The sequence below is a fragment of the Nomascus leucogenys genome, chromosome 11 (genome assembly GCF_006542625.1).
Source record: "Nomascus leucogenys isolate Asia chromosome 11, Asia_NLE_v1, whole genome shotgun sequence".
In the NCBI taxonomy this organism is placed as follows: Eukaryota; Metazoa; Chordata; class Mammalia; order Primates; family Hylobatidae; genus Nomascus; species Nomascus leucogenys.
In genome coordinates, this window is record NC_044391.1 from 5,595,573 (window position 1) to 5,603,334 (window position 7,762).

The 7,762-nt window shown below is 42.8% G+C and overlaps 1 long non-coding RNA gene across 1 annotated transcript; it reads right to left on the reverse strand.

The window, feature by feature from the left end:
* Window positions 1-495: 495 nt before the first annotated feature.
* On the reverse strand, window positions 496-7,184 carry LOC105740438. The gene is made up of 2 exons (XR_001116486.1): window positions 7,136-7,184; window positions 496-2,690 (listed from the first exon to the last, which is right to left on the reverse strand). It is a non-coding gene; the product is annotated as an uncharacterized LOC105740438 (long non-coding RNA).
* Between the last annotated feature and the right edge of the window lie 578 nt (window positions 7,185-7,762).

Here is a 7,762-nt window from a genome sequence, read left to right on the forward strand (position 1 = left end):
ACTCATAGCTCAAAGTCAGATTCCCTTCTACTTGTAACAATTTCTGGGTGAAGAAGCTTAAGAAGCTAGTGGCATTTTTCCTGGATACTAGCAGCCATTGTTTCTCTCTTTTTCTTTCTCCATTAAATAGTACATCCGGGGCACCTGTGTCCCAAATTATTTAACAAATGGTGTTCTCATTTTGGCAGGCAACACAGAAAAAATATGGTTCCTTTACAGGATTTTCCTTGTGAGCTAAAATTTTGATCCAACACCACCATTGATCTGGAAGAAAATTATGTATAATAGAGTTTTAATCAGACTCTGAAATGAAGTGTGTGTGTGTGTGTGTGTGTGTGTGTGTGTGTGTGTGTGTTTGGGGTTTGAGTGTGGATGTATGCGTATCCATACGCTCACATAAAAATGGTGACCCAGTTTTAACTCTAGTGGCACAAGCAAAGCTGTTGTAAGACAGAAATGACTTCATCAGGAAATCCTCATTCAGACTTCCAAATATACAAATAGATGCCTTTATTCCACTGTGAATCAAAATGATGCCATGTCCTGTAATTAAGGATGTTATTGACCAGGTTGAACGGGCGCCAACCATGCCTTGCCTTTGTTCCTATGACAGTCATTTCAAAGTTCAGCATCTTAGGTCTGATAGTCACCTTATTTGGCAAACATTCAGGAATTCTGCTTCCAGGTTTATTTCAGGGTGACAGAATTTTCATTTAATCTTTACCTCATGTTAGGAGACGCGTTAATTGCTTGAGGCCAGACACACAAATATTTGTGTGCTTGAGGCAGGTTGCTGTGTGAACAAAAATAGTCATAGATGAAAGAAATATATATCCTAACATAGTGACTTGAGCTAAACTATCATTGAGCCAAAGGTTTTTTTGTAAGTTGTCAAATGTAAATATATGTGGGATTGAGTCAATAGATAACATTAGCTTATTATTTCTTTCCTGTGGAAGCCATATGCAACCATTAGTCTTTTTAAATATTAACTTCGCAAACTGACCAGGTAACTAGCTCCTGTGGGTTCTGTACAATGGTAGGATGAAATGGTCCGTTGAACCAGCATCTTGGGTGGGAGGGGAGCAGAAACACATTTAGAGCAATGATACAAACACCTCTGAAATCAGCAACTCAACTCTCAGATACACAGGGCCTGTGTGGAATCTCCTCCTTCGGGGGCACTCTGCCCAACTTCCCCAGCTGCAGGAAAGAAGACATCACCCTAAACACTGAGAGAATGCCTGAACTTGCTGTGTCTTCTCTCTCGCCTGCTAGTCCACCCCCATCAAATTCTATCTTTGTTTTAGGCCATGACTCACAACCCACCCCCACCCTTCAGTCAGCTGTGACTCATAGCAGAGGCCAGATAAACTGAAGGCTGAACAGCAGGGGTGGGAGAGAGCTGCAGTGGTTTTTTTTTTCTTGCTTTTTTTTACCCAGTGAGAAAAGCTAGGTCAAATGGTCAAGTTGTGGGAATCTTTGAGGGTTTCTGTGTATGTGTTTGTGTGTGTTTAATTTGGGGGAATTCCTGCATTGACTGGGGGATTCAGCTAGGTGTACTCTTTGAAGATAACAATGGTATTGTGGTTCCAACTTTTACCATTGAGAATAATCTAACTTTGATTGCAAAGATGGCCTCCAATTTTTTTTTTGAAAATTTTTGGGATCCTTGCCTTTTGCAATGTGACTTTACTCTCATTAAGGCATCGGGCCTCTTTTCCCTCCTTTAGAGTCTGGGGTTGGACATGTGACTTGCTTTGGCCACCAGAATGTTGCCAAGAAGTGATGCACTAGTTTAGGGCCTAGGCCTTAAGAAGCTCTGCATTTTCCTGCTCTCTCTTTTGTGCCTCTGTTTTGCTGTGATAGGCTAGCCTGCTGGAGGATGTCTGCATCATACAGCAGAGCCAGGTCACCAAGGCCAGGGCTGTCCTAGATCAGCCACACTGCAGCAGACAGACCAGTGGGCTCTAGAAAATTGAGTGAGCCCAGCTGAAATCAGCCAACCCTGGTTCATTGATGAGGACCCAGCTGAGCTGCCCAGCTGACCAGTAGCTTTGTGAGGACCCAAGAGTGAGCTGTCCAGCTGACCCATAGCTTTATGAGAAAAACAAAAATAGGAACAAAAACAGTACTGTGATTTTAAGCTACTGTGTCCTCCCTTTGGCCCTTACTCTGTAGAGACTTCACATGATTTACTTCACTATCTTTTTTTTTTTTTTACTTTCTTTTGAAAGAGTTCCCTTACCCTATGACTTCAACACTGACCTTTCTCTAAGGAGGATGCTCTCGTATGTATCTTTATCTGTCCTCTCCCTTGCAAGCATGTCCCATAGGCCACAGGCAGCCCGGGATTGCTTTGAATGTGGCCTAACACAAATTTGTAAACTTTCTTAAAACATTATCAGACTTTTTGGTGATTTTTTTAGCTCATCAGTTATTGTTAGTGTATTTTCTGCATGTCCCAAGATAATTGTTCTTCTTCCAATGTGGCCCAAGGAAGCCAAAAGATGGGACACCCTTGCATTTTGAGTGTTCATCTCATGCCCCCATTTACCTCCTGGGCTCTTTCTGTCGGCTGTCTGGGTACTGCTCATGGAAGAAATGTCAGCAGGAAAATGAGAGGTCTTGTCTTCAACCCACTGCTGATGCATTTCATAACTTTCGGCTTCTCAGGGCCTTCGATTTTCCTGTAAAAGACATACCAGTTAACAACACTAAGTGATCACTCAGATAAGGGACACTTGTAATCAGCCTCCAAATCACTGGGCCTTATTCCCATATTGAAATGGAAACCTGTAGAAGCATACATACCTGCTCCCTCACCTGTCTATGCTTAATTAAAATAGAGATTTTGAGGCTCTTTCTTGGAAATTCTATTTCAGGAGGTATGGGTTAGTTTTCCAGAAATTCACTTATCATTTGGACACTCCATCCAGACCTCCTTCAGGATGAAATTCATCCTGGCTTTCAGGAGATGAAGAACCCTGAGGTGGTAGGTGCAGGCCTCAGAAGTCTTCACTGCACAGGAGAAAGGAGGGACTCCTCTCTTGATGTAATCATGGCTTTAATCGATGAATGCTTCCTTGTGACATACTCTTTGTTGCACCCTCCTACATTGACACTGGGCTTATCCATGTGGCTTGCTCTGGCCAATGGAACAACTTTATATTAATATTATATAATACATGTGTGTCTATGTATGTGCATATGTATATGTCGTACACACACACACACACACACACACACACACCATGAGAAAAGAGTTAAGATTGTTTTGGACAAAGAAGATTATAGATGAGTACGGTTAAGTTCCGTTTAGTTTTATACTGCTATCCTAACCTGTCTATTCAACCAATCATCTATCTATCAATCCATACATTAAATATTTACTACGTACCCACTACATGCCAGTCTCCATTATAGGCCCTCAAGTAACTAGTGTTCTAATAAATAATTTCTTGAAGCCCTTCTCATCCTTTACTAATCCTTTTTAACTCTAATACAATATGCTGAGATTTTATTGGGACCTGAAGTGTTCAGATGTGCTACAATAAATCAGGTTTGATTTCACTTCATGTGGATACCTGGTTCTAGTTTTTACAGCAGATCTGGCCTCTTGTATTCGTGGGAGGATTTACTGCCTATATATTTTAATTTAAGGGAGGCTTAGTAGGCTTCCTTTTTCTCTTGACCCTACCCTCCCAGCCCTCTCTCAATTGCTAACTGATGGTTTGAAATGTATATGTGTTCATTCAAATTCTAAGGTTTTGTTTTTTATTAGACATGCCATCCAAATTTTATTAATATTTTACTTTTTTACAACCCTACTATTTCCTACCCCCACTCACCCCTCATCTTACCTAGAATGGGTTCCTATCTATTCCTTACAGAAGACACACACACATATATATAATGCTGTGCCAAGGCCCGGTGGACACCAGTAAGTCAAAAAGTTAAATACAAGAAGTCAACCTCAGGGAATGGGGTGGCTGATTGTGCAGTGTTGTGAAAGAGGAACACAAGCAGGAAACGACTGTACAATTGTTATTGCCAGGCTTATACTACTAGCTGAAGTGTGTGAGGCAGACCAGGCACCCTCTCTTCACTTGTTCTCTGCCGTGGGAGGCTGACCCACATGGACAATGCAGGTGGGTTTTGTCTTCAGTAGGTTCTCCCAGAAGCAAGCCCTGTGATAAGGACTGTAGTGTGTATGATTTACTTGGGGGATAATCCCAGGAGGCACCAACAGAGAAGCAGCGAAGTGAGACAGGGAAGGGACTAAATCCAATAATGAGTGTGTAATCAAGCAAGTTCTCAAGGTGGGCAACTGTTGAGGATCCTGCTGGAACTCAGGGAGATGGTGCAGGGTGAGGAAAGGGCTATTTCTTCATTTCTTCACCAGCTTGTATGAGTTATGGGTTTCAGGTACATCAGCTCTCTGATGCATTTGCTGTGCACATGGGCCAAACATGCTTGTCTGCCAGAAAAACAAAAAACCCTCAGGCCAAATGCCTCAGGAGTGAAAAGCCTTCCCTATTTATGTGAATGCCAAGGGGATGTGGGCAGGGCTGCTACGTAGTTCAGGTGATGAGTGGCACCAGCAGGAGATTCGGAGAGCGGGAGGAGAGTGAGGTCCCGGGAGGCGTTCTCAGAGTATTGCTCTCCCCCACCCCACCTCTCCTCTTGCCCTTCCTTGGCTGCACCCTGAGGAAGCCCACAGCTTGTGTCAGGGTGTCCTTCCCGCTGCAACTCCATATCTGGTTTCCAGTAACTGCTCTCTGACATTGCTCCTTCTGCCCTGGCACGCTAACAACTCTGGGATGTCGAGAGCCCTGGGGTACTGCACAATCCCCTCTTGCTTTTTCTAAACCACACCTGCACCTTTGTAAAAAGTCTTGTTACTAAACAATCCTTGATTCACCCATTAAAATGTCCCCTTTGTTTCCTGCCTGATAGAAGTGATACCTTTATATCTGGGTAGTCTCATTAATACCTCACAACAATCCAATTGTTATTATTTTTCTTCTTTTGCAGATGTGCAACTCTGAAGTAAGTCACCTAAGGCCATGCAGCTGGGAGATAAATGAATCAACATTGAAACCAATTTTGTTGCTTAGTGTCCCACATTCTCAAACTATATTATCCTTCCTTATTGTGAATAAAAAGTGTTCTTATTAACACTGCATTCTTGGCTCAGTGCTAAGCTCTGCGGCCCATTGTCCAGCACTTGACCAGGTCCCCAGCAGGCACTGAGCCATTTGATGCAGAGGAATGCTGAGCAGCGTGAGGCCAGGCAGGCCCAACTGGCCAGGTGACTCCTGGCCAGATGGTTCCTCCCCCCGGCGCCCCCAGAGGCCACTATTGAAAATCTGAAAGAGACAAAACGCCTGTGGATTCCGCCAAGGGGACCAGATGCTGCTTAGGGAAAACCTGTCCACACTGAGGCATCAGGCAACGGGTGGTGCAAGAGAAGCTTCCAGAATGATGAACAGAACAAGAAACTGCCTCACTTGACAGTAAAATAAATGCCCACCACCTCCTGTTTCCTCGTTAATGATTATTAAAATGATCCTGGTACAAGATTAATATTAAAAACAGATGCTTAGTAATAAACTTCTCATAGCTACCTTCAAGATTTCCAGGGAGTAATGGCTGAAAGGGAAAATTGAACGAGAGGAGTCTTCCTGTGTGTTGTAGTGCCTGGGCGTGTATTTCTTTCCACTGCTAGTACTTTTGTTGGCAAATAGTGCACGCTGTTGGAGCCTATCCCCCAGACCTTAAGTAGGGGCAGTGGGTCGTGTGGGATGGAGCCCTATCAAATGGGGCTGGACTCTGGTTTTGTCTGCTGTGACCCCGGGGGTGCCCGCTGGGATCTGTGAGCAGGCAGAAGGCGGCGGGAGCGCCCTCCTCCTCCTTTTGTTCCGCCGGGCTCCAGTCTGCAGCAGTTGATCTGGTTATTATGCTCCTGAAAAGAATTTCTAGGTGGCCACAGCGACCATAAGGAGCAGGGGAACCACAAGGGCTGCAAGCCACGAAGAGCAACACATTGGCTATTGAGCACTAATCCCGCCCATAATTAGAGGATCCCTTCAGCCTTGTGGTGCTCACAGAAATCTGAACTAAGGCAGAGAGGAGCCGTCTGAGGTCTGTAGGCCACCGTTTACCAAATGTGCTGTCATCAGCACAATTAGCTTATTTGGTGGGATCGATGTTTTAAAAAGAAAAACAGAAAGCTATATAAAACATAGACTTCGGGCAAAAACTGAATTTAAGATTTAGTTAAAGTCACCTTTGATTTCTCAGCTCCTTTCCCCCTACCCCATTCTTAAAATCATGCATTTTAATGGAAATGTAATCTGCCTGGGTCTGATTTGTTTACTTGGGACTCATCCAAATGCTGTTTTGTAAGAACTATTTCATATCTAACAGATTTGCATAACTTGGGCTATACTTCTCAGAAAGAAAAACTCATGTTGGGCCCTAAATGAGCAGATTTATCACTCTGAGACTTGTCCATGCTTTGCGGTGGCAGTTGCTCTCTGCCTACTCTGCTCTCCCCAACCTTGTCTTCGTCCCAGGCATCCCAAGGTTTCCGCTATAGTAAAGAAAAGCTGTGCCCATCATCTGAATCTAACCTTCGTGGGTGCTCAGGAGCCTGTCACCTGTTCTAAAATTCCACCTGCTGGTTTAATTCACCACATGCCGCCCGTTGGCAAAGTGGAAGAAAATGAACATCTGATCACAAAGTCACTAATTATGTTTAATTACTGGCTAAAATATTAAATTAACTTTAAAAAAGGAAGATAACTTTTGAAAGTGATATGAATTCACCACTGTTGTAATCTATTTAAATTCCTGTGTTACAAATAAATTATAAGAGAGCGGAAGATAATGTATGAATCTATATAATGGTCTTCATTTTTATTCAAACCTATTATCTTGTTTGATTTTCCTAACAACATCATGAGGTAGATAAAGGCAGATTTTCTTAGTTTCCTTTCATAGACGAGGAAACTGAGGTGCACATCTTCCACAAACCACACCAAACACTTGGGATTATAACCTGGATTTTTAATAACTTATTTGTGTTTACTTATGAGATGAAATCCTAAGCAAGGGTTCAAGGCCTTACCTTAGAGACCCACTTGTCCAAGATTCAGCAAGATCTGCTCATGTCTGGTGCTGCAGATTAAGAAGAGAGTTGGAGAATTCTAAATGCTAATTGTCTTAGGTAAAACTGCTGTTTCCGTGGTATCCGGGTGAATAAAAATATGAAGGTGAACTTCCACTACGGACCCAGAAGGATTTTCTTGATGACAAGACTGTCACAAATCCTTTTGGAGGCTAAGAATAAAAAATGAAGTTGGAAACGTGCCTCCCTAGAACACTGTAGTATCAGCTTGAATTAATCTCTCAAGCACATATTGCAAACACAGCAAACCAGGCCAGGAAAGATCATGGACAAGGGTCCTCTTCCTAAGCAAGCGTACCTCGGGCCCCAATAGATGCAAATATAAGCATGGAATTTGCGAGAACATTGGAGACAGAAGGACTGCAAGTTTTACTTAAAGTTTTTTTTTATTAAATAGCTTGAAGCAGATATGTAATGCGATTAGCTAGCAAGCAGGCAATTTTAAGTACTTATTGAGTATTTCATTCTGATTGAGAACAAATTGGTGTTTTAACAGGATATACCTTGAATTAGAGGTAGCACATAAGTAGTCAATTTACGTTCTGTTTATAATTCCAAACCAGGAAG